Source organism: Embiotoca jacksoni, unplaced genomic scaffold (genome assembly GCF_022577435.1).
Source record: "Embiotoca jacksoni isolate LCO1_2020_lvr unplaced genomic scaffold, fEmbJac1.0.p SCAF_5, whole genome shotgun sequence".
Classification (NCBI taxonomy): domain Eukaryota; kingdom Metazoa; phylum Chordata; class Actinopteri; family Embiotocidae; genus Embiotoca; species Embiotoca jacksoni.
Window position 1 is genome coordinate 2,262,151 of NW_027185403.1, and position 27,340 is coordinate 2,289,490.

Consider the following 27,340-nt stretch of genomic DNA (forward strand, 5'->3'; position numbering starts at 1 on the left):
GTAATGAGCCACTCTCTGGCAGCTGTTTAGGCGCAAAAATTATCAAGTTGACCAGGCAAGGAGAAACATGTGCGTATGTCATACGAGTCTTTTCTTGTCTACTGCCCCAGTGTGATTTGGCTCATGTTCTTCCTTGGACTGACATTTTCTTCGAGGATGTTTATGCTGGATCGCTGGGCATTTGTGGTGGTTGAGTCGGGTAAAGTCGTGAGCTACCTTTCCATGTCTGCTCTGATTTGTGTTTCTTTTGTTCTTTTCCAGACTGTGGAGTAAGTGACCTGTGAATAGAGGATTTTCTAAAGGACTTCCTTGCCTCTCTAACAGTGTATGGACATCTGACGTCGGGAAGCCCAGCAGGTATGTCAAGAGACATCTGCGTCTTCCTGGAATTGTGCATGCCAGAGCCTTTGTATTTTAGTTCCTGAATTAATTTTAGACCAACATGTCAGTTTTGAATAAAAAGAGAATTTAAAAACAAGCATGTCCAACAATATTTAGGTTAAAACCCATATGAAACCCACACATGTTGATGCCAGCACATACACGCACACAAACTACATGTAACTAAATCTATATACAGTATAACTTCTGACCAAATTGGAAGGTTGTTTTAAAGATAAAATGATTCAATTATAAATAAATGTCGATGAAACGAGGCCTAAAACCACAATAAAATCCACTCGTGAGTCAATGTTGAAGTAACGGCAAGCCATGTGGATCTAAAATGGATATTCAACCCCGATGTCACTGGGCCATCTGTTCCAGTGTTCAGGTCCCCTGACAGTGAAAGACCCATTACTCCTTGTTTATAATGTATCACAGATCATTAAAGTATTTGTTACCTCAACGTGCACTTAAATTGGGTTTTCAGCATTTATTACAATGCATGTGTGGCTACATTTAGATATTGGTAACAATGCAATGACTTTGGTCAGCACAAATAGATTGTACCTGTCAGATTGTTCTTACCAATTTGGCTCTGCACCGCCATGGCCTCATTTTGTTTTTTGGAAAAGGCACCGCAGAAAGTGGGAAGGAGAAAACATGCAGGTTTTGGTGGTGTTGATAACTGTGATTTTACTATTTTTGAAAGTAATAAACAAAGATGGGCCAAATTTTCTTTTCCCACATCTATTTCTGACACCTTGTGCCACCTTGCTAGTCCCTAGTGACCATATTTGGACAAGTTGGGGTGGGGGGCGATTGGAAGTCTGGCGATACTATGTCCCGCCCACCGACAGCAGAAACCTGACTGCACCACAGCCCTGTCAATCAAACAAACATGCTCCCACCCAAAAAACAACAACAACAACAAAACAAACAAAAAAAAACAATTTTGACGGGATTATTTTCAGATGATCGGCCAGAATACTAATAGCAAAGAGCGACATTAGCCAGCAAATCCAGATAACTCATGGAAAGATTTTATTGAGGCAGAGGCTTTTTGGAGCCAACCTCTAGTGGCACTCGGCGGTATTGCAGCTAAGGGCACTTCCTCATCAGCCTAATTTTTCAGACCCGGAAGCCACGTCCACTTTTGCATTCAGTCAATCGTCACCAGCCAGTAATCAGGCTTCGCTATGCAAAGATATAGCTAAAGACTGAAGATCAAAACAGGAAATTAGATGCACATCCAAAATGGAGAATTGGCATTCTTCCTGTACAGGCCTGTCAAATTAGACAAGAGTCTTACCTCTCTAATTACATTTTGTCAAGAAATAAAATAGTACGAAAAGGAAAAAAAGATTACTGAATCACTGGCCTCGATGTTGCTTTCCAAGGCTTCAAAATTACATTTATTTCCCAAAGGGCAGAGATGACACAGAATGACTCGGAGGGTGTCAGACATATCCAGTCAACATACTTAAATGCTCAGCCTCAAATGCCACTGCTGCATGTTTCTGGTTGAACCTGGTGGGTCTGGTTGTGTTTTTTCGACCCTTTGCCTTACATGTCTTTTTCAATAAATGCTTCCGGGGAAAAATGTGGCAAAAAAAAAACAACTGGGACCAGCTGGAAATTAATGTGATCACGTCGGGGAACGGACTGTGCTGAACGACGTGTGAAAAAAACCCATAAAAAAACGTGTCTCTCTGTACTCCCTTGATGCCATGAGGCATAACACAATTAGACTTTAGATTGTTTTTTTCCTCTCCCTCTGCCCATCTGATTTCTGCTCTTGCCAGACTATTCTCTTTCATCTGCTTTATTCCTCTGTATTGTCATAATGTAGCAGACCCTGAGTGCTCTCACAGATCACTGGTACAGCTTATCAGTGAAGTGGTGCCGCTTCAAATTGGGTCCCTTAATTTAGTCTTTCTACGTTCATTCTCAGGATTACACTTTCATGGGAGGGGGAAAGGCTGTGGTGGTGGAGAGGAAGGATAAACATACTCCAGGTAGAAACGGAGGCAGTAAAGAAAAAAAAAAGGTGTTTAGCGTTCTGAATGTTGAAGTAGCTTTTTGCTTTTTGAAACCTGCCTGGGTCAATCCTCAGCAGTGTTGGAGAGATAAGTGGCGGTCAGGTTGCGATCAGATGAAAAGTTCAACTGGGGGATAAAGTAAATCGACAGTATTTGCTAATACAATAAACAAAATGCACGATGCATCTGCAATTAGCTTCCCTTTATTGTTATATGTTAAAGTTATGGGATTACTATAAATGAAACAGATGGGAATGGCCTATTTTTTTTTAGATCATTTTAAAGATAATTTTATGCAATTTCTTTCAGTTTACAATATTACAGTATTGTTCTCCATATAAATGTGTGGCCTTTTCCCAATTAAAACATGAGCAGAATAAACATGAGCTTATTTATGAGTTAATTTTCAACTCTGTCTGTAATTATGGTCAGTCATTATGTAGCTCAGTAAAGAGTCATTCGGTATGGTGTTCTTGAATTATAAGTAACTACAAATGAAGCTCTTTGATTGACATTCCTTTTTATTCGGCAAATGTTATGATGCAGTCCTTGATATGTAGATTGTTTCATAGAAAGATGAAAGATTTCATCCTCATACCTTTTTTTTTTTTTTTTCTGAGTCGTGATTACCAACCTTGAAGATTCGTCCACGCTTCCTAGTGTGCAGTATGTGGAGAGCAGAGAGCTGAAGGACAAGAGAGGCCACACAAATCCAGAACATACTAGCATATATAAACAGGGTGGCTGCTGTGCCTCACATGCTGAATGTAAGATGTCATTTCAATCAAGTGTTCAATGCCGTACAGTGTGTTTGCAGCTGTGAAGGGAGTCCAACAAAGTGCTTAAACACCGTGTCTTTCTGGTAACTTGGCTGTTTTAATGGGCGTGTCTACCCACCGACTGGCCTCCTACATCAGGATACGCTCCATTTTCTGACTGCTCCTTGGATGCGGATGTTTTTAACATACCCAACGTCGCTGTCTCTGAATTTACATACCAAATCGTTTTTTTTTTTTTTTTCAGCTTTACTTACTAGATGTGAGGGTTAAAACAGTCCTCATCTGTGGCCGCACTTTACCGGAACAAATGTAAAGGCATGATTAAGCCATTAAGGCCACATCTGCCAGCCTAATTCCTTTTTAATTTGCAGAGAACTCTGCTGTATATTGCTACAGTGGATGTGACATTTTAATTAAGCAAAGGCTGTAAAAATGATTACCATGAGGTTGCAGAGGGCGACTGCTCATGTCACAGTAGAGAATAGTAACCAGACGGCCATACAGGCTACCGCTGCCAACCCAGCACACCCCAGAAATCACGCTGACCTCCCTGCTATCATCACGGCAATCACAGAGAGACGTAGCTGAAAGCAAAATGCATTTGCATCTGCTCGAACATAGTGCTTTCATACCAGTAAATCTGGATTATTTTATGGAATACCCGGACTTTGTAGCTAATCTTATACTTCATTGTATTCAAATCTTATATTTTATTTAATTATATATTAAAAAGTAAATTGAAATATATATATATATATATTAATCTGTTTTCTGTTTTTAGTTCTGCCTTTCTGCCTTTCTGCCTTTGGCATAAACACCAGTGCTGGAAATAAAACGAGATTAATTTGACACACAAAATGCCAACTTGAAAGGCTGAACACAGACAGAAGCCATGAATCATGGTAGTTTATATTTTATGTATGTTTGACTAAATGATTTCTGGTTTGCATCGGTGATTACTTCTCTATTGCATACGCAAAGTAACTGATGAAAGAGAACTTAATCTGGGATAAATTTGACATCTATAAACCTGTACGGTTTGTTTTCCCATAAAACAGGAGGAGAGATCGGCCTGTTGAATTATATTTGTTTTCTTTACCATATTAATCATAATGGAAATTGTATTTTCTGAAATCAGGCATGTCATATACATTTCCATTGTTCAAGTCTTCGTTCAAAATAAACAGAAAGAGAGAGTGCATTGGCCTTCATTAGAGGGTTGCTGGTTTAAATCTCCTGGACTGTTGGTAATATACGTGATGGTAAAGTAAATGAATTCCACTCCGCCTTCAGCATCTTGTGTGTGAAGTGAAACTTCAATAATGCACGGAGGAAGAGTGTGTCTACCCTGAGCTGCTCTCCAGCACATATACTGTACACTGTAAATGTGTGACAGAAGGATTTTGCAGCACAGCATTGCTGCGAGACACATAGGACTCAATGTAATGTTTACAGTCTGCCAGTGCATCTCCAGACGGTGCCGTAGCTTAAAGATCACAGGGAGAATGGAGCACATTTATAGCTTTATGTTTACTAGTTTCAGTTAAGTAAATGTAATGTTTCATGATTCTTGGGTTTAACAATATGTATGTGCAGCTGAGGGAGTGCTTGGGCTAACATCTGCACCACTTTCATCACCACCCCTGAAATAACGTGTCATCATATTGTCAAGGCATTTACAATATCATTGTAATGATACACATTTTTCCATGGCATTTAACAGAGTGTCATGAACTGGTTTGCGAAACGTTTGTGTGCTCGAATGACACGACTCAGCCAGCGAAAGCAAGCGAAGCATCGGTAGCATGCAATTATAATTGACTGGGGATTCGAGAAGTTCGCAAAGCATTCCGCGCGCATCCCTGTCAAAGCACAGTTTGACTGGTATCCTGAGTGGGATGTGGCAGACAAACAAAAGAGGGTGAGGACTATCTCAAAGCGGTGATGTGTCAGCGGAGTTGTCTGTTCTGACTAATGTAGCAAAGCCAGAAGCAGAGAGAAGCAGTCAGCACCACGGACAGCTCCACTCTGTGTTATGTTCCTCTGCAGGACCTTGGACAGCTCTCCAGGGATCCGACCACAGTCGTAGACAGTTCGTTCGCAGTGGATCTGCTGGACAAAGACCAGTGGACTATTACCTTTCGCCTATTTCTTCTTCTTCTCTTCACATGTTCTTGGCACTTTTTATTTCTCAAACTAGAAGTCCAAGTAATCTGAGGCCTGTCTCATGAACTGAGATTAATGGGTCAGAGAGCTAACTCTGTATTTAACTGGTTTAGCTGGCTTTTTGAACTCACTTTCATGTGAGGTAACCATGGTAACCTATTACTAAACTCTTCCAGAGACTGTCAAATCCTGGATTGGGGCCAACTGATTGCCTGGAGAGCTTTCAATAGGAGCATAAATGCTTTATTCAAATAAACCTGATCAGTACAACAACGATCTGAAGATTCCATGAATTAATTGGGTGCTTTGTGCTGGATGGCTTGTCATATTCACACCTGTACGCCCTGAGTTTAAAGTGGACAGCCTTAGGCAACACTGAACAAACACTATAGAAGCTTTTGCTTTTTACTGGAGAATTTAAATGTTGCATAGGCACACACAATTCACAAAATGGCACTTACGCCCCACATTTTTTACATTTTCTTTTCTTTCTACATTTTATTGGCAAAGACATATTTCAAAGGTGATACTGCCCCCAATTAATGATACTTTATTTTGTCATTTTTCAACGTCTAGGTGATAAACAGGGCTTCTAACAATTAAATATGCTTTTCAGTGGCTGTAATTCACAGCAGAAAACAAAAACAAACAAAACAATTGATAAAAAACAAAACAAAAAAACAGGCAGTGACAGGTACAATGTAAACTAATGCTTTCTTATTTTATTACTGCAACCTCAACATCAGGTTGACATCATTAATAGAACACCTCTTTATAGCCTCAGTGCGACAGCACAGTATTTCATATTATCTTGAAGTGCCTTGTATGGAAGTCTCCATGTTGCATGTGACTTCCTATCTAGTACAAATTACACCTGCACACTCTGAATACAATCATAGCTTGATTGGAACGTTCAGTGAAAGAGCACGCAACAAGCACTGTGACGCTGGTAATACAACATGCTCTTTGTCAGGTGTAATGAATCCGACATTGGTCTTTTTGTTGTTGTTCAAGTTTGTCTCCTGCTTCTTCAGTCTTAACACAAACAATACATGTAATCTCTATTTTATTTTTGACTATATTTATCATTGATATCTTTTTGATGGTACCTGGAAGATGCTTGATGTTCTTTTCCATAAGGACAAACAGTGTTGCATGTTGTCCACATTATAGAGCTATAAACTGAGCAACAGCATAAAGAATTCAAGTCACTGTAGTTTTTCTTTCACAAATGCTTTGCGTGTTTTTGCTTCCCTTATCTGCAAATCAACATCCTTATCCTTTTTTCACAGAAACTTAGTGGTTTTACTGAGTCATGCTGCGTACCGTGTCAAAGGTTGTAATGGAGATTCTCTTGCATTACATGAAAACTTACAAGTTCAAGAAGTGTATTTCCAGGTTTTTCAATGCCTGAAAATACAGGTCAAATTTTCTCTCAGATTTTAAAGTAGTTTCTCTGCTTCTTGCTTTTCTTGAGGAATTACAGTTCACCATCATATTATAAGCAGCAAAATTATTTTTGTATTTTTATTTTGATGCATTTATGAAAGTGCACAAATACTTTGTGAATTATACAGTAACTCTGATGTATTTCTTAGTTTCATACACTATTGCGTCTGGTTGATCACAGCTTTTGTCACTTACAAGAAACACATATTTGGAAGTTGGAAATTACATGTCTTATTCATGCAGCTAATTTACCTTGTTAAAGCGGGGCTTCTTCCACTTCCCCAATCTCTGTTGCACTTTTTTCTTTTACTGTGAAGAACAAATTAGTTCTGAAGAATGGAAGTGCTTTTGTTACAACAATTGTAATTACAGCATTATCATAATATCCATAAATAAAATATGTTACATCTGTCCAAGGAGAAATAAATCTGTAAGCTGTTTAGAATAAATTACAAAAAACAAAAAGCTTTTCCAAATAAGGCAAGAATTCTCATTAGTTTTTGGTTTATGTTGACAATAAAAGGTGTAAATACACCAAATGAATTGAAAAAGCTATAAAAAAAACAACTAAATCTTCTCGCTCCTGTAGATTTATCTAGCACCGATAGTTTCTGAATATCATGAACGACAGAAATGTTACAGTTCCTCTTCTGCTTTCTCTCAGTATGTCTCTGCCTTTTCATTGACTTCAGTCATTTCGCCAGAAATACTGTGGTTCTCACAGCCATGCCATACGAGGCTGTGAACTAAATTCATGTTTATGGATGCAGAAAATGGTGGACGTGGTTCTCTCATCACGATTTGACTGGCACAACCTGAGCACCAGAGCCAGCATCACCCCCCGTTCTGTCGCCTTCATCTCCACTAGCAGGCTGCGTTAACACCTGCCATGGCATTTTTTTTTTTATTTTTTTTTTATTTTTATTTTTTTTAGGGCTAAATTGGATTCATGCACACAGTCCCCCCCCCCCCCCCCCCCCACCTCTTTCGATTGTTGGATCTCTGAATTTCAGCTGCTCTTAACCCGCCTCTTTTTTTTTTTTTCTGGAAAGTTGGTGCATCAATGCTGCTATTACCTTGTCTCCTGTAAGTGACTGGAGTACCAAAGAGACTTTTCGTAGCCTGCCTCTTGATTTTAAATATGTTTTAATTCTCCTTTAATGATTATGCAAGTTGATTTCTACAATAGTTTCTCAGTTGAGGATGACATTGGTGCTGGAGTTACAGCTTAAAAGCAATGATTATAGTAGCACCGGCACCTTTTTTTTTATTCGTACAGGTTTGAGTGGACATTTCTATTTAAAACTCAGACCAGCTGAGGCGATCTGATACTGCATTACTAAGCCAATCAGACTGCTCTGTGCTCAGACTAATTCATTAAATCTCCACTTCTTTATCAGTATGGAAATTGAACAGGATAAAGATAATGATACTTGCACTCTGAGTATCTAATTGGTGTGATACTCTGTTGCTGATTGTCGTATCAGAGTCCAGGACTATTCACGAGGAAGAATAAATGTAAGAAATTTGTCACTGTGACCTCGGTAGAGAACAGGACTGTCACTGTTGACTGAAATTATACGAGCGCATAAGTACATTTTGATGCATATTTTCATCCCTAGGGCAGCATAACTTTTAGCAAAAACTGTAGCAAAAATAGACTTTGCTCGCGGCACCTAAATGCCGTTTCCATTGTATCGCATGTTACAGGCCATTTAACTAGATTATTTAACAGTTTAATGTCAGTAGAATAAAAGTCATTTTAATGGTGTTTCGTTCCCCTTTGGTGTATTTAACAAATTCTCCTCAACTAATGCTCCTGCACTGTCAGATCATTTGGCGTCTCTTTTTGGTTCCAATGTTGCTCAGAAATCTCACATACCATAGCCCTGAATGCCAACCCACCTTTAAAGATGACGAGACCCGTTTATTGGCATTCGACCAAATATGACCCACCTTTTGTAGCAGCGTTTGTAATTGTGATTAAGGTTGTTACATGCCCTTCCTCATGGGTTGTTTACAGTATTTTATTGGCCCCCTGCATACTCAAATCAATGTACTGTGGCTAATGGGTACATGTACCAGGTGCCAGGCAAATTAAGAATTGATAAAATGTTTATTATTGAATAGGTCTCAACATCATAACCTTCACATTTACGCAATTTCAGTCACAGTGCAAGCCCGAGTGTGGCGCGTGCTCCTGCCCCCTTACTGTGGCCTTTCCACTAGTGGATAATAAGAGCACTGCAGAAGACAAACGACGAGGACGAGGCGGGTTCCCCTTGTAAGAAAGAAAAAAAAAAAAAAAGCATTCAATCTCTTCTTATTGTGGCTCCTTTTGAGCACCCCTTTAGCGAGAGCTTATATCTTAAACTGTCTGCTCAATAACTCAATTCCACTCTTATCTTGGGCAGAAGGAAGAGATTTAGAGGGAGGTGGGAGTGCTTTCTTTCATTCGCCGCAGGACGTATCCTGCAGGCCAAACTGTAAAGAAATAGAGAACCCCCATCAAAGATGCCTTTGAAAGATTACCATGAAGATGGGCGTTAATAGCGTGGCCCAGCGTGTGACAGCGGATGGTTTATTGATGGGTGCTACAGAGGTGTTTGCAGCACGAAGTGGTGGTGACAAATTGTTCCACAAATAGGACGACACGGAAAGCTTATAAATGGGAGATGGGTCTGTTTGCGACATTGATTTTCTTTATAGTTTTGCTATAAATACAAGCCCAGTCTGTTTTAAGCAATTATTGGGACAAAGGAGAGGCAACATTGTACATAATTCGATTACCTTATAAAATCAAAATGTTCCTAGCTTTTGCCTTTTTTTTTTTTTTCCCCCCGCAGATAGTATGTCGAAGCTGACCTTTTGTGAATTAGAATTGATTTTGGAATGATTGATATCCGTCACTGTGTCTGTTGCCTAAAGTCACAGGTGAACCACACGTCAGGATCTGAAAACGGCAAAATGCGCAGAGACCCATCTGTGCGATGAGACAGCCGAGGCAGAACATGTGACTCTGTCAGCTACAGGGTGCGGGGAGGACGAGTGGGAGGTGTTGTATAGGTGTTCAGCGATCGTGTATTTCAAGGCGTTTTTTGAAGCAGGTTTAGGCGAGTCAATGCTTTCACTGATGCAACACTGCACCATATACAACGCAGTGTTCTCTTTCCTTAAGCAAAGCCCTGTTGGTTCTGCACAGAATAACCAGTTCAGCCCCCCCCCCCACACCCCCGAGCAGCATCTTTCACAAGCATGGGGAACGTACGCGAGCACTGTCGGTTGTGAATCGTGGATCAATTTGTTGAGGTACCACTCGCAGTTGCCTATGTGAGAGTGCTGCAGCATCTGCAGTTAATGGTGTTTCGTCCTCTGTTTTGTTAATCATTTCATGACCCCTTAGATTTGCCGCTGCGCCTCTCACGGTTTGATTGTGTCAAATACATGAAATATTTGTGTCTAAATTGCCCGATATCAGTCTTGAATATGTCTTTTATGCACATCTACTTAAGACCACATTAAATAATAACCGGTTTTGCGGGTGCTGCATCCATGAAACATTCATGTTTTCGAAAAGGCCATATAATAGGGAAACAATCACCTGTTAGAGTGATAGCTTTTTATACACGGGTAGCATATTTAGACAAAAAAAAAAAAAAATTACATATAGATATTGTATCGTACGTCTAAATGTTTATGGAAAAATAAAAAATCGGATAATTTCACCTTGAGTGATTTCTTCTCTTATGAGGAAACAAAGCACCGCTTCAGTAACAGGACACAAGGATGTGATTCGGTATTCTTGGGCAATAAAAGAACATGTTTATACTAATCCATCCTGACGCCAGATATGCATGCTCCGCTTTTCCTCAGTTCCTCCTTCATTTGAAGTTTTTTCTCTGCCTCGCCCCGTTCTCAGTTTATTCCCCATTTATTTATTTCCTCATTTCCCCTGTATTTCTGTCTGAAATTTGTATGAGACACGTTATTTGCATTTGTCGCTGTGCAGAATTATACATGAACTCTATTTTATGGCAAGTCTGGCTCACCCTTGTTTGTTCCCTGCCCTTTATTTCTTTTGTTTTCCCTATTTGACATTATTTGGCCAACTTGTTTGTTGTCATACCCAGTTTGTTCAACTCGGTGTTTGCCTAACTTTGTATTTCTCTTAATGTTTACAGAGAGCAAAGACGTATTTGTACTCTGTTGTTTGCTTTTGCTGTTTAGTGAGGAGGTTTGCTGCTGCACTTATAGAGACCAAACCAGAGAGTGGAGCTGTGCCCTCCACAATATGTTCGCCTGCCCGTATTTTATATGGAATTCCACGGAGGGGAACATATTTCCTGAAGAAATATATGAGCTCATAGCTCTTCTATAGTAGGTGCACACAATTACAGCAAAACATGTGCAATATAATCCAATTCAGCACAATGGTTCCAGTCCAATAGTTCTGCGTTGAATATTGCCATTATTGAGCTTATGCACTTGATTTTTTTTTATTTATTTTTTTTATGCCACCATGTTTATCTGAAGGCTGTAGTGTGTTGTTAAATTCAAGCATAAAGTAAGTACACACACAGTACAGAGTGTATTAATTATATCTCAAAAAACTTTAGCAATGCGTCATAAAGGTAATATTCATTGCAAGGTAATCGTTGTTCTTATTTTGTTCCACCTACTATTACTAGGTATTTACACTGGTGTTTTATAATATATAAGATATGTTGTCTTCACGGATGCAACTAATGATTACTGTCCATACCAGTTGCATGTTTGATGACTTATTTTACTCATAAAATATCAAAACACTGTAGTTAAAGGTCTCAGCTAAAACTGACAAGCTCATTTTCTGTGTTGTTCACATATTTTTCTATTGTCAAGAGCCAAAAATACAAATACTTAATAGTTCACAATTATTTAAAACCCTGAAAACCATCAAATCTTCATGTTTGAGAAGTTTGGCATTTTTACTCGAGAAATGACAACATGCATTTTGTGTATTGCATTTTCTACCATGTGAATATTCAGATTAACGTTTTCCTAAAAAGACGTTGAAATGTCATTTGAGCGCGACATAATGGGATGTTTTTTTTGTTTTTGCTCGAATTTTGAGATTTTAGTCATTCCTTGAAACACTTCAAATTAAAACTTTACAGACCAAAGAGAATTAATGAAAATATATATATATATATATATAGTACATTAAATAATGTGCTGTGCAAAAGTTCCAGTCAGCTTAGATTGGTCCTAAATTAATTCTGCAACATGAGACAACGACCCCATTCGCAGAACCAGAGTCATAAAGAATAACCTTTAGCGACAGTAAGCCCGAGGAATCCTGCAGCAGATGATGGTGGTCCCCACAGAGCCCTGTTCTGAACATGATCAACTCAGTCTGGGATGACACGAAGAGACAGAAACAACTGAGACAACCTAAATCTCCACAACTGTGGCAGGTTGTCATCTTAAGACGCTTGGAACAAAATATCTGCCAAGTACCTTGAAAAACGGTGTAAAAAGGAGTTTAGTGATATTTTAAAGGCAAAGGGTGCTCATACAGCATCCTTACTTTACTTTTAATACCTTAATCTCTTGACATTACAGTATGTCAGTACAATACGTGCGCACAGTTCAAAAATGCATGCATTTATATCCCCAGCTTGAATACTCGCCCAGAATGAATGTTATTAATCCCGTTGGCACAAACTACATGAGAGAACATAATGATTTGTATTTATAAACGTGTGCGTATTCAGTGAGTTGTTTCTGATGGTCCCAGCCAGCCCCCCTGAGGAGCCACAAAGGGTGAGAGCACACTAAAGAAAATAAGCAATACAACCAGCGAGGGCTTGTCCTCCTCTAAACCAACAAGAGAGGTCATGTTTGTATAAAATCCTCCATGTGGCGAGGGGCGGGGGTGGAGGGGTAGAAACTCATTGCTATCACATCGAGACAGAAATGTCAGGCCTCTCTGGTAATAAGAGAGACAGCTCTGTAGTGGCGATGACCAGTCTGACACTCACCATACATCCCTGACCTCTGACTTTATGCAATCTTTCGATATCCAAGCAAACATTATCTGGGTCATGGAAACACAAATGTCAAGTATTTCCGCATGAGAATAGTTGTGATTTGGACCCCGGGGACTCACGGTCCCTCTTTTCCTCAGCTCTCCTCTCAGTTTCTGATCTCCCATTCCGTTTCTTCCTCGTCTTTCTCGTGATTTCATCTTTTTTTTTTTTTTTTAACATCGCCCTCCCGCTCTCTCCAACTCTTCCCTGCCTGTGTCTGTGCTGTGGCACACACGACCTGTCCACTTGTTTGTGGAGAGCGCTGTGGTAATGTTGTGTGGCAGTTGCTGAGGACAATGGCCACAGGGTGTTTTGTGATGTAATGATCCCTGCCACCGCCTCTCAGCTCTCTCCAGTCAGTTAAGGGGAGAAGGGGGATAGAAGGTAACAGGCTAAGTACAAACGGAAAGAGGGAAGAGCAGTGTTTGGAGGCAGTATGCTAATGGTGCCAGGCCCGGTACTGGACAGTTTCTGTCTCTGATGTTGAAAATTTGCCATTAGACATGAAGTACACACCACTACGGCTGAGGTGCACTTGGGGAAAGTGCTCAGCCTCCATCTGTAAAAGTCGGTGGCTGCTCTACGAAGCTCTCATGTGTGAATGTGTTTAAGCATACGAGTGTGAAGCGAGGCTATACTGGAAAAGGGCAGGCTTGCTCACCAAATGTTTTGTTGTTAATTAAATGTCACATTGCCTTTTAATCGTGAAACGGCATCGCAGAAAAGCGAAATTGTTTGAGGCACTATTGGATTACTCAGCAGTGATTTTGCTCGCAGAATATCGTAAGACTTCCAGACGTGAAGCAGCTTGACAACTATTGTCTCACTGATTTGTCACATTTTAGCTTGATCTTAAAAAGATTATACAGTCTGGTGAGCATTCATTCTAGACCTTGGAAATAGTATGACTTGACAAAATAGTGTTACCCAAACATCCACTTTCTAGGTTTCAACCCAACCTTGGAGTCTTCGTCTTTGAATAGAGTGAGATCAGTTGTCGTTGTATTGGCTTAGTTATCATTCCTTCTCGGTGGCAGTTCAGTTTGAATGGCGGAGAATTTTGCCAACGATTTCATTCACGTTTTGTTTTTTTCCTCGACCAAAGGGTGAAGAGTGCAACTGACTTCAGGGTGAAAGAAATGGTAGGTAGACAACTCGAGTGCAACAACATAATAAGTGGTGTTCTTGTTAATGGCTGCAATTTTTGAGGCTTTTTGAGAGTTTTTCTAGCGTCTTCATCTTCAGTGAAATTAAATCTCTTTGGATTTCAGACTGTTTGTGGGACAAAACTAAGAATTTTAGTGTGTCAACTTGGAGACAGTTTACACTGATTGAGAAAATAATCCAAGGATTTATGATCATTTATTGCAAGTTGGAGACCTTCATGGTAGCAGAGCATAACATGCAAACCCAACTTTATACCCCTCCAGTCACCCATACACTGTACTCCTCCACTTGAATGGCAAAAGCAGTGTTCATAGTGAGTTGGAACAGCAACTGAGGGCAGACCGGCGGGGTCAGAGGGGGATGGTCGATGTCTGGTTCAGCACACAAGACTTTTCACACTGGCTTTGTTTGTTTAAGAAGCAGTTGTCGGGTGTTTGATGGTCAAGGCTTCTGCTGTGTTTCTGTAAGTTGCACAAACTATTGATTCAAGTTGTATTTGAATGTATTGTGTCTATAATCCTGCATGTCTTCTATGATATACTCGAGATACAGCAAACAGGTTGTGAAGTTAGAAGTGTATCTGTATCTGAGATTCTGACTCTTCTCAGCGCTGCCAGAGGTTCATTTAAAATACCAACGTGGCTGCACACGAAACCAGCCAAAGAAACAATTATGTGAATACAATGTTTGTCAGTTTACATGAGTACGGAAACATTGAGATTGTCTGTCGGTTTTAGCGTACCTGCTCAGTAAACATCTGACTTTAATGACGCACCACAGCTAAACTGAGATAAATGGAAAAAGAGAACAGAAGATAAACAGAATCCAACAGTTTCCCTGCTTTGGTACATGAAAATTTTGTCAGTCCACGTTTCATGTTCAGATCTGAGATAAAAAAAAAAAAAAAAAAAAAAGAAGAAGGCTGAGAACTTGAAAGCAGTAGACACTGGTAATGATTTGAGAAGTATAGGATCCATTTCTGTGCTGCAGCAAGTTGAAATTGCTTCTTTTTCAGTGGCTGTTACATTTTGAAGCCACCAAATTCCACCGAAATATTCTTTCAGCTTTTCATAAGGGCCTCACGATTGACAGAATAGAAACTCACACACGACCAAGTAGACCAAAATTCAGACTGGAATTCGGATGTCGACGAGTCATTGTACCGTTACATGACTGAGAACAAGGGTTTGCGAATTGAGCCCGGCGTTGCAGTTGTCTCTCGAGGACACAGCAGACCTACATATTCCAATCAAAATCTGTTCAAACTGAAACACGACTAATAGGAGGGAAATTGTCAGTAATTAAAATCTACATCAGAACTACTTGTTGAAAATACACCACAGGCCGCTCTTCCATCTGTTAATTACTCTGAGTGGCTTGGTAAGTGAGTGCCTTGGCAATATGCTCATTTCAAATACATTTAGATGATGAGCATAACTTGAGTGATGAGTTTTAGATTTGTGTTCGTTAAAAGCCAAATTTGATTCGTCTCTTTAAACACGTCCCGTCTCTTTCGCTAAAGAGTTTTTATGTTTGACATATAGATATATACAGCACATAATGTTTCTTTTCTTCGGGGTCTGTGATCATGTTGTTTTTCCTTTTTTTTTTTTTTTTTGGCGAAATATAAACTACTTTACAGCAAAGGTCATGTTTGCAGTTTTTTTATTTTTTTATTATTTCTTAGTGTACTCTGCTTGGTGGGAAAAAAAACATCACGCGTGCATCACATCACTTCCATCACAGTGTGTTATTTGCACATTCCCGATTGTTTTTGTATTCCACGACTGAATGTGTCAGAGAAGATATAATATCCTGACTTTGGATTGATGACGCACTATTTTTATATTAATTATCCAATCTTGACAACTATTATCGCCAGCCTCCGTGCTCGTGCTCACTGAGGCAGACTTTTAAAAATCCTCATCCATCATAGTGTCAGTATTCTGCTGAGTCAAAGCTCCCAGTACAACTTGTCATGTCCCTGTTATGTTCTCATTCCTGTCTCACGTCGTATAACGAGGAAATTTAAAAATGTGAATCAAAATCCCTTACTACCGTTTTAAATTGAAACCCAAGTAAATGTGCCCCAGCAACTGGTCATTCATTGGACAATAACACACGCGCGTTACGCAATGTAGCTAATGTAAGGGCAAAAAAATAAAAGCGTTCCACTATGAACAAACCTGAATATCAATGTGCCGTGATGTCAACAAACACAGCAGCTCACTCTTGAGATGAGAGATGATATCCTGAGAAATAACATTTTAAGGAGATAATCAATCTGGATTGTTTTAAAACTGGTTTGCGACTCATCTTTCGTGGTTTCAACATATTGCTGACACCTGTGAGAGCTTTCTAAAGTTCCTTTTGAATGGACCGACACAGTCTGTGCTGAGGCCAGATGTAGAAGAGCGTTGTTTGTACTGTGCTGATCCTGTGTATGAGTCAGCACTACGAGTTCTAAACTGAATAGCTCTGTGAATTCTGTGAATATATTTGGAACAAATATATTTCTTGTCTCTCTTGTTTCACTCACTTTGACTTGCAAATCTTGAAGGGGTTCTTTTGAACTGCAATGCTTGTGTTTATTAGGATCATAACAGTGCAGCACTTTGCCTTTAAGCCCTGACATCTGCAAATCAGCGCAAACGAATGTACTCGGGTTACACAACTGTTCATTATAACACTGAAGCCAATGGTGTGTTTTCCCATGAAGTACACCTTCACAATTAATTCTGATTGCAGTGATTCATCCACAAAATGAGTTGTGTTTCTCTACTTGTGAGAGACCTGCTTCCAGCAACAAAAGCATGTTTGCGCACTTTTATCTGGCCCATCCCTTGCTAAAGTGGCATCGCCCACACGTTCCCCCTCTCGACTGAAAAAGGATTTTAACACTGCTGCCAAGCGGAGTCAACACGTATGTGGAAATGTATTGCAAGGAGTGGGAGAGATCTGTGTGCAGGCTGTGCCTGATTGTGATGTCTTTATCAGGCCTACGCAAATAGGGGCACTGTCGCATAAACTGAGGCTATAGCGATAAGTTGATTGACAGAAAATTAATCGCCAACTATTTTGATTATTGAGCAATTGTTTCGAGGCCTTTTTTTTTATTACAAAAAAATTGAATTCTCTGATTCCAGTTTCTTAAATGTGAATATTTTCTGGTTACTTTCGTCTCAATGAATAAACTGCATATATTTTTTTTATTGTGGACTGTTAGTGGTGACATGAGATGTTTTAGGATGTGTCCTCAGACTTTAAGAAATGCTGGTTGACATTTTTCACCCTTTTCTGATCTTTAAAGACCAAACAGCTATTTGATTAACCAAGAAAATCATTCACAGATTAATTGATAATGAAAATAATTGTTATTTGTATGACTAGCAGTGTTACAATGCAATATTAGGATCCTAAACAATTATGCTTTACTTTGTTGACATACGGTGCACCGTAAATAGTGCAAATATTGTTTTTTAAATTGAACTTCTCTGTATGTTCATTAAGTTACTGTTTCATGCAGAAATGAAATGAAATACTGCCGTAAGCCCTGTAATAATATAAATATAAACAGTCGAAATAATAATGAGCTTTGACAGCTAATCATGAGGAATAAAACCCAACATATCAAGCAACTTATTTTTCTTTTCTTTTTTCTCTCTTTCTATCCAGAGTCAACTTTAGGTCATTCACTTCAGGGAGACTTTATTTCTCCCCTCCCCTTCCTTAAGGCCCCCCTCCCCCCTTTTCAGTAGCTCCAGCAATTCATTTATTTATTCTTTAAGGCTTAAAGCAGATGAGAATAGCACCTTTTTGAAAGAGGCTTCATCTTTATTTTGGTGTATTTAAATAATGAAATGAGTTTAAAAAAAAAAAAAAAATCTTTGTGAAAATGTAACTATGCCTTTACACCTTTGCTGTGGCTTTTCACACAGCTCCCACTACCGTCTTAACATAGTCAGGAGGAACTGTTCTGTACATCATCTTGGCTAAAGCCCATTGGCATCAGCACCTATTTTAAGCTTTTTTTCTTTTTTTTTCCTTCTTCTTCTTCTTCGGACTCGGTCCTTTCTGACTTTTAAGTGTCTGTTCTGGTGTCAGGGACCCGGAGGTGTCGAGTCAAACACCAGATAGAGCTCACCTTCACGGTAAGCATCGTCATTCATGTTCGCATGATTTTTTTTCTCCCTTTGAGAAGTATGATACAGACAGCAGAATACAGACGAAGACCTCCAATTATAATCACACACTATGGTATGTACACTTTTGACTACTCGCTGGATGTGAGGATCTGATGATGTTTTCAAACTTTTAAACAATTTCATGCAAGTATAGTACGTAAAAGAACTCAACCTGGTCTCCCAGTCTAATTTGAGTCATGTAAATGCGTGATGCACGTGCAGCATATTGCACTGCAAACAGATGTATCAATACAACTCAACAAATACATGTATAGAATTAGTGTTAGCGCTTAATTTCAGTCTAAACTGGTGGTTTGGACAGAAACCTCCAGTCTTGCTGATCAGGACTCTTTGATTCTGATGTTCGATATGGGCACTGGCCAAAAGTCTATTTAATTAAAATTCTAGCATCATAGTTATTGTCTTAATTTCTCTCTGAGGATTGGCTATTTGTACTTCATACTGATATTGTTTGCATTGTCTCTTAGTGCTGGCTTTAAAAACCAAAATCTCTAAACTAAGATTTGGTGCTTTAATGTAGTGTGTGATCTTGTGTACCACTTCTGTATGTACAGTATGATGACTGTCCATCAGTGACATGTTTTCTTTACGTTTCAAAGGCAATTATTATTATTTTTTATCCGTTTTCTCTATCTCTCTAGCCACCGTAGTCTTCGTCAGTGATTTGCACACATGTACTTGTAGCATGAAATGTGTAGTGTGATCATATAATGAGCCGGGGCTCTTCGGTGCATCTGGGGCAGCGTGTACACAGCAGTTGTAAATAGATTGAATCTGTTGCCTGCTGGAGATTAATGGCAAGCAGTTGTGTTAACCAGACCTAACTGTCATTGTAGATAATTACAGTTGAAATCGGTAACAAAGGGCCGTCACGCTGCCAAGAGTCAACAAGATTCAGGTGTACCCACCAAAGACTGGGACTTCAAGCAATGATGCAGAGGGGGATATAGAGCCACGTAAAGCGTCCGAATGTACCACGATCTGCCATCACATCAGCAAAACGCTTTTTGTGAGGTGCCAATGAATTTAGACTCTTGATGCAGTTTGGACGCTATACATTTTCACACTGGTGTCAAAAGTATGAAAATTGCTCGGTATGTGTAGCATTTACTGTAGTGCTTTAATGATTTTAACCCCATCACATATACTTTGGATATCTTTGTACTGAATGTGAGTGACATTTTGCATACAGTGAATTACAATTGCTTCATTTAAAAAGAGACAAATCTGGCGTCAACCTTAGTAGATGCTCAGGGATCAATTAGCCAAGTAAAGCTGCCACAACCTTGGTGAAATGGAATCAGTCATTTGCATCAGTCGTTATGCTTTCGGCATTGTTATTTAGGGATTAGCTTTGTTCTTGGTACACTTTAATGTGTTGCTTATGGTGAGCTTTATCAATTGAATCAACATAAGAGACCATTGAGATTACTTTTAAGCCTTTTCTTGACATGGTCGTACACCAAGGGTCTTTTGACAAGAAAGGCTGATAGTGATAAATAACTACAATACGGCTCGTCTCAACACTGTTTAATTATTGACATGATTAGGGATTGAAGGTATTATAAACTCTGAATATAACTGTTTCCAGTTATATTCAGAGGTACACACCACTACTGCTGAGATAACGGGAGTCTTAAAGAAGAAAATAACTTTGCACAGTTTGCACAGAGGTTTTAAGTGCAGGGCTTTGTGTGGGACCGTGAGGTCGTATGCTGCTCATGTGATGTGCTTTTTTAATTACCCTTATTGAATTCATTATTTATTTGCTCTGTTGAACCTGCTTAACCTTGCTGCCCTTCAGCAAAAATGATTTAGAAGGCAATAGGGAGTCAGCAGAGACCTCTACCTGTGGGAGGACGGCCAAGCTCACTTCACCTTTTTTTAAAAGTCATCAAGAGGAATTAATCAAATTTTGAGATATGAACTAGAAGATATAAATGATTTTATATTATCAGTATGATTAGGGTGTTTAATGTTTGTCAGAGGTCATTCAATAAACCGATTAATTTTTGTAAAAAATATTTTCCCCAGATGATTTAAAAAAAAAAAAAAAATTTAAAAAAAAAAGCAAATGCACTTCCAGTTCATTTTAATGGTTTGATTGAAGTATCCAATTCTTTCTCTATTCTGATATGCAAAATATGAAATCAGTGTTCCCTGGCAGTCATGTCATCATGTCCCTGTTAAGGTCCTGGCTTGACATTTCAATCATGCAGTATGATGGTACACGTCAAAATAACTCATCACGGAATTCACAGATGGAACACAAGCAACACTATTTTGGCAAAATCCCATTAAGATTTGACAGATGGAAAATACAGTTCACCAAAAACATTGAAATACATCAGCTTGTCATTAGTTTAATATTTTTATTAACTGGATACAATGAACAGTGCATTATTTTCAGTCATCTGAAGGTTGCTTTTACCTGTGGTTAATATAATTTCTTTGTTTTGGAATGATTTTCTGTGATAATTATACCGGTCCAATTTCCATAGTTTAAATACAGCCAGGGATCTGTGTTTCAAGGCAGTAAAATGCAATCAGATAAATATATTTTTAAAAGCATGCATACAAAGTCCACCTATATCTACATTATATGGGGCGTGATTTGTATATACTATTGACGTAGTCCTAATATAAAGTATCTATTTCATGAAATGTCAAATATTTTGATACGGATTCTCTTTACATATTTCACTTTGACTGGACAATTAAGTCGCTGTATTAGTCTTTTTTTGTCACAATCAATGAACGTGCTATTATTGTGGTTCCACGTTTGTACTATTTTTTTCATCACTTGTTTTCACTTTGCGTTTTTGACACTAGTTAGTTTTGTTTCAAGGATACCCGATTTTGGTTAGCTTGGCTCCAACCGACTGACGCTCACAGCTTCAGTTTTCACCGCGTTTAATGCCTGCAACCCTGTTGGCATGAAGGTTCACTCAGCTACTCTGAAGGGCTGACTAATCAGTGACCAGAGGGCATGGCTAGTTCTGATGATGTTAAAGTCAAGCGCCTGTTTTAAAACAAACAGTTGTAGCAATACTAACAAATATTGAGGAATTGAAATTGGAACAAGAACAAAGCTCCCCGTATCCTTAAATTTACTCGAAGTCTGTGGCGGTCATTTACCAGCATGGCGTTACACTCTCCTCACACTGGGGAAGTGTCTCTGTTGTGTACGGTTTGGTAAATTTCAGCACACAACAGATGTCATGTGGTGGTCAATGCTGATTGGTTAAAGGCTGCTCGTATAGTTTACAAAATCATCCTGAGGTCGACTCCTATATAGGGTGCTAGTAGTGGAAACAATCCCCAATGGAGCGTGGTCAGACCCGCATATTCAGAAAATGTATTTGGGTCTTGTAATACCAGACTGTGATTTGGTTGCTTTGAATGGATCTTAGTAACTTTTGTCTGAGTCATTAAACATAAAAAAAAAATTTGTCGAGGCCCCAGTCTCGAAACAAAATGTTCCCTCTCATGATTGGATAAAAAAAAATGTGCTCCATCAGTTTCGCAGTGTCTTTTATGTGCGAGAAAGTTCTTACTTAATTACGTCAGATGGGGGTTTTAGCTCCCTTCAGAATACTATGTCACCCAGACAAGGATTTGTAGATTGACATTGAGTTGCCAAAGTACATTGAAATGAATTATAAACCCTGAACATGGAACACCTATCAGCTCCACTCGATTGGGCAAATGTGTCTGTTTACTCCAAGTCCTTGAAGGGCTGTGCTTTTTAGTCTGCCAGCTACTGGAACACATCTCATGGTCACTGTTGCCTTCCGTTGCCATGGCGTTGGAGGCAGGACTCGATAGATAGTAATGATCATTTCTGCACACCTTCAGCATCCAGCTCACTCTTGGCAAAAAACCCATCGAGACGGACAGGGGGAGAGAAACAGCATCCACCAATTTGTGTGTCTGTCTGTCTCCAGGACTGAAGGAGGCACAGCCCGGCAGTTTTATGATTTTTGTGAAAACAAAATAAAATCACAATTTACTCGATCCGCATACCCAAAGGCCTGCCACCGTGAGATTATTTATTTATTATGTCGATACTGCTCCTTCATAGATGCTTTGTGAATGATTCATGAGTTAATTCATACGGCAAATAACCAAAGGTGAAAACAGTCCGCCCATACATTTGGAGCTTCGCCAAATATTGCCCAACCCCTGTCGCTAACCTCATGACACGTTTGCTCATGAAGGATTAATGTACAGACCTTCAATCTTTGCATCAGATGCTGACGTTTTTTTTTAAAGTTGCCATCTTAATATTTTGTGTTCCTCAAACATCTAAAAAGCAAATTAGAATAAAGAAATAGCTTCCGTAAACTCTCCTTTATTTTGTGCGGTGAGGACTTCGAAGGAGTCTCAGTCTTCCACCTCTCATTAGTACTGACTGTGATTCTGTGGCAAATCAGTGGGATTTGCTGTGAAAGGCGAGGAAATGTATTCAGATCAAACTGAATTATTAAGTAGCCCTGGAAAATTGGGGTCAGTGATGGATCCCTTTGATATATTTTTTTTTCTCTAGAAGCTGTGTCCATATAACTGAGGTCTAATTTGAAATACAAATTCAGTGAAAGTAGTGCAGCTAAAAAAAACAACCATCATGGTCATTTGAAGAAAAAACAACAACTATTCGGCAGATGCTTTCTCATGTTTTCTTGTGTCTGTACTGAAGACAAAAGGAGAAGGGGATACTAAAACAGTTTCATACAAATATGGATTTTTCTTCAAACCATTGTTTTCCATTCTGCAGAATCCTAAAACAAATCTTCTACATAGATTACGATTTTTTTTAATTTTTTTTTTAAATACTGCTCACCCAAAAATTGGAATCAGGAACATTAACTGACATTTATCTGTTTATAAAAGTACTCTGCGATATAAAAGTTAAAGGGTCATTTCATAGATCAAAGGGAGTGCACACTCCCACAAGTATTATATGCACCAGCATGTTGACCATTTCTCCTGTCTGGAAACATGTTCAACAGCATTCCAGCAGAAACATCTGGATTAATGGGTGTTTGGACTATATTCTCCGAGTCACTTTGCTCTAGTTAGCTGGATTAAAATGATATGGTTTGAACGTTTTACATTTATCTTTTATTTTCGGTCATTTCAAATCAACATCTAACATGCTATTTCCAGAATGTCAGTTTTCTTAACGTGATTAGATTTAAAAAATAAAAATGCACTGTTCAGTTTAAAAGCATTGTTAGAACAGTTATTTCTCCCACACCAGGCGGGAAGTCAATCTTAGCACTAAAGTATGATCAAATGTGTATATAATTAGTTTAAAAGGAAAATAACATAATTTCACTGCAATTTCCAACATCACGCCGATAATAATGGATCTGGAGAACTGCAATCGAGCTAAAATACTTTGGAGTTTATTGTTTGAGCAAGAACTTTTTTTTTCTTTTTTTTTCTTGCACTCTGTAAAAGAGACCTCATGTGGTGCTACGCAGGAGGTCTGGAACAATCAGGGCTTGTGACCTCACCTCAAAGAAAAACAAGCAGTGAGCACATCCATAGCAACTATTTTGGCATACCAGTGTGTGAAACAACAGCGTTACCCAGCCACCAGGCAGCTTCCTCTTTTACAAATTGGAAATGGTGTATATATATATATATATATACAACAACTCTCTCTATATATATATATATAGTACACAACAACTCTGGCACCTACCCTGCACGCCGGTTCCTCACACTGAGCCCCCTATTGAAAGAAGCAAGAAAAAGGAGTCCATAATGGTTTCCACTTCTACAGCCAATTAACTGGGAGTCATTGTGTCAGTATTCATTTGTAATCATTGAGAATTTGCATGAGTAATGAAAGAGAAATACAACAGGTGAGGCACAACACAAGTTGCAGCTCGACGTCTCTGATTACAAACCATTAAACTGGAGGCAGTTCGCAGTCAATCGCATCAATCATTACAAGAGACCGAGAGAAGTAGTGATACCTTGACTTTCATATCAAAATTATAGCATATTGCATTAAGAAACAGTATATAATGTAAATATAATTTACACACAAACAAGCAACAGATTACTTTTAAACATATAGTTACTTGAAGATCTTTAACACTATTGTTCTACATGTTGCACTGCTGTGCTGTTGTGCAGTAGAGCAGTTTAATCATGGTTGTATAAGCTCAGGAGGAAGCCTCAAGACAAAGACAAGTATGGCATGGACAGATGATCCTTCTTTTGTTCACAGTCTACGTATCCACAGCAATGATGAAGATGCAAGTGACACTGGTACAAATCATCATCCCGCATACAATAACTGAATAGGTGTAAATGAGGGGTTGATTTAACGCAGAGGTCAACCGTGTTACAAAAAAAATCTGTACTCCTGCGGCTCTAAATGGAAACATCCATCTATCAAAGACCATATGCTACTTTTGTTTTGCACCAGTCTCAGCGCTCTGAAGCCATTTTCCAGCCAACGCGCACAACGGAGCTGGCAGCTTATGTTTTCCCGACCACTAAATGGATCACTTTATGTTAATTCAGGTGAAAACATTTGTTCGCCGCCTAACTTCAACAGAATCGCATCCAGGTGGTATTGCCCAGATGCACTGGCAACAGACGGCTCAACCCCATTCAAAGGCTTTTTTTTTTTTTTTTTTTTTTACTACAAGGCACAACAGCCCCACCAAGATACATGCTAATGTGTGTGTATCTTTGTTTGTCTCGCACAATAGCTATTGTGACGGCAAAAACCATGTAATACTGCCAAAAGTATGTGTGCTATTCCACATGCTATACCATCATCAAATATTTATTCAAATCTCTGCTGAGAAAAGCCAGCAGTTGCGCTGCCCTATTTAATTGCACTTCTGGTTACTTTTGAATCCTTAAAGCAAACACTTGTCAGCTCTGGGGTTCTGGGGAACTTTTCCTGGCTGTTGGCATGAGGGATAATTGAATAACCCGCATGTGTCAAATATTTTTGATTAATCACACGGGGGCAGCAGGTATGTATGGCTGGGTGCTTAGCAGAACCATCTCCTGATTGGAATGTCAGCGTTTGGATCCAAAATATAGCCATCTCCCGTGGAATGCCCTTGAGCAAAAAAGACTGAATCACGAGCGGCTCCAGGTGCGCCGCCTCTCCGAAATCCCCGCCGCGTTTGACTCGGCTGGTGAAAAAGCGTGCATTTGTGTCTCGCAGCGAAGAACGAAATTTGAATTACCCAGTTTTGGCCTCATGATTGAAGTGGACCGGAACGCCTCGGAAAAACAATCGCAGCGTTTCTACGTAAGGAAAAACTTATTCATGTATTACCTTAGGACATGTGGTGTAATACATGCGTGGTTATGGATTCTGACACGCAAAATAAATGTGCATGCACCATTTCTGTGAAATGTCAACGTGGTAGGTGAAAGGAGGGATAGATTTTGATAATGGGTGACTGAAGCGGTAATCGTTTCGAGGTTGTACAATATTTTCAATGAATGAATAGGAAATAAGTTCCATCCATTCAGAGCGGCACGTACGCAAGTGTCATGAATGTGGACACGACATGATGCTACGTGTCCCTCGTTCTCCTTTCTGTGCACTTCTTTGTTTAGGTCAGAGGTCCGACAAAGCCACCGATGTGAAGTGCCTCTCCCGCTTAACACAGTAACAAGAGATTTCACACTGAATTCACTGCAATATATTCTGTTATTACTTCGTCTCTGTGCTCACATTTGAATATCAGCCATTCTTTGTAAGATTAGCGTCAGCTATGTGTGGTTTGCCTTCACTGTATATACATTGTGGTTTTTATATTTGCCTCACACATGAAGGTAAAGTTTTTTTATTAATTTTTTTATTTTATTTAGTATGCATTTTCTCCTTTTTTCAAAATATCTTTAACATCAATCTGTGCTCTCAGAAAGGTCAAGTTACTGTCTTACATGCTTTGACATCAACAGTGACAATCAAATTTTAAGTAGGTTAGAACATATGAAAAAAAAAAAAACTGACCATAGCTTAGTTTCTATAGAGATATACTGAAATTATATGCATGTGTGTGTGTTTTTAGATAACATTCATTTATTCACCTTCTCAAATTGTGATTGGCTTCTTCAATGACATTTGGATCCTAACTTTGGTTCCCTCTCCAAAATTATGAATTGCTAATATAATACAATTCTGGTGTTATTTCAAGATGGATTACTTTGAAACTTAAGTCCATGGCTCTTGGGTGATATACTTGGAACACTTTTACAGTCTAAGTACGTCCTAATCGGCACCAAATTAAGTGATACTTTCCCAATTAACACTTAAAAACCTTGATGGATTGATAAGCACGTTGCCTCGTATTCCTGTGTAAGGTGTCTTTCTCCAACCTACCATCTGGCGGAAAAATAAAATGACCGTTAAAAAGGTATGCGGCCATCCATTTTGTGGGAAAGAAAAAAAATGAATAAAATAAAGAACCCTTCACAAAAGAGCCTTCAGAGCTGCACGTGGCATAGAAAGAAGGGGAAGCTGTGGGGGTATTTCTTTTTATTCTGGTGAACAAATGACAGCACTGAACACGAAGAAAACATACATTTAAATCATAAATCAGGGAAAGGATTTATTTCATGGGAATGGAGTTTTTTTTTTTTTTTTCATTTGCAGGAGCTTATGAAAGAGTGAGTCTGAGAAGGAATGTGTGATTTATCTCGGCAGACGCCAACCACATTGAGGTTTTTTTTTTTTTGTTTCTCTCTGTGGAGCAGAATCAATAAAAGGGGAGTGAAGAGGCAATCTTTTCTCGGGTACTTTTGTCTCCCATCATATCTTTCTTCCACATTGTCAAAGGCCACTGGAGGTACATCCAGGGGGTCAGATACAAGAAGCTGTGAGCGTGGTCTGCTAATCTTAGCCGCGCAGGCTCCAGTTGCACAGAGAGTGGTGGAGGATCAGATTCCTCACTTACAGACAAAGACCAATACAGCATGCATAACCCTACTTGGGTCAAAGCACGTGAGTATTGGCAGGAAAATGTAGTTCAAATCTTAAAGTAAAAGTCCTCTTTTTGAGTACTGATATTTTATATTTACATAAT

The 27,340-nt window shown here is 39.1% G+C and overlaps 1 protein-coding gene across 4 annotated transcripts in view; it reads left to right on the forward strand.

The window, feature by feature from the left end:
- Nucleotides 1–27,340, forward strand: part of lingo2 (leucine rich repeat and Ig domain containing 2) — a 200,557-nt gene that overhangs the window by 64,513 nt on the left and 108,704 nt on the right. For 3 of the 4 annotated variants that reach the window (XM_069171242.1, XM_069171239.1, XM_069171241.1), the window contains exon 3: nucleotides 262–357. The gene's annotated coding sequence lies outside the window, so the exon portion shown is untranslated. Of the gene's footprint in view, nucleotides 1–261; nucleotides 358–18,141; nucleotides 18,207–27,340 lie in introns of all 4 variants that reach the window. The other variant, XM_069171240.1, reaches the window with a different exon arrangement.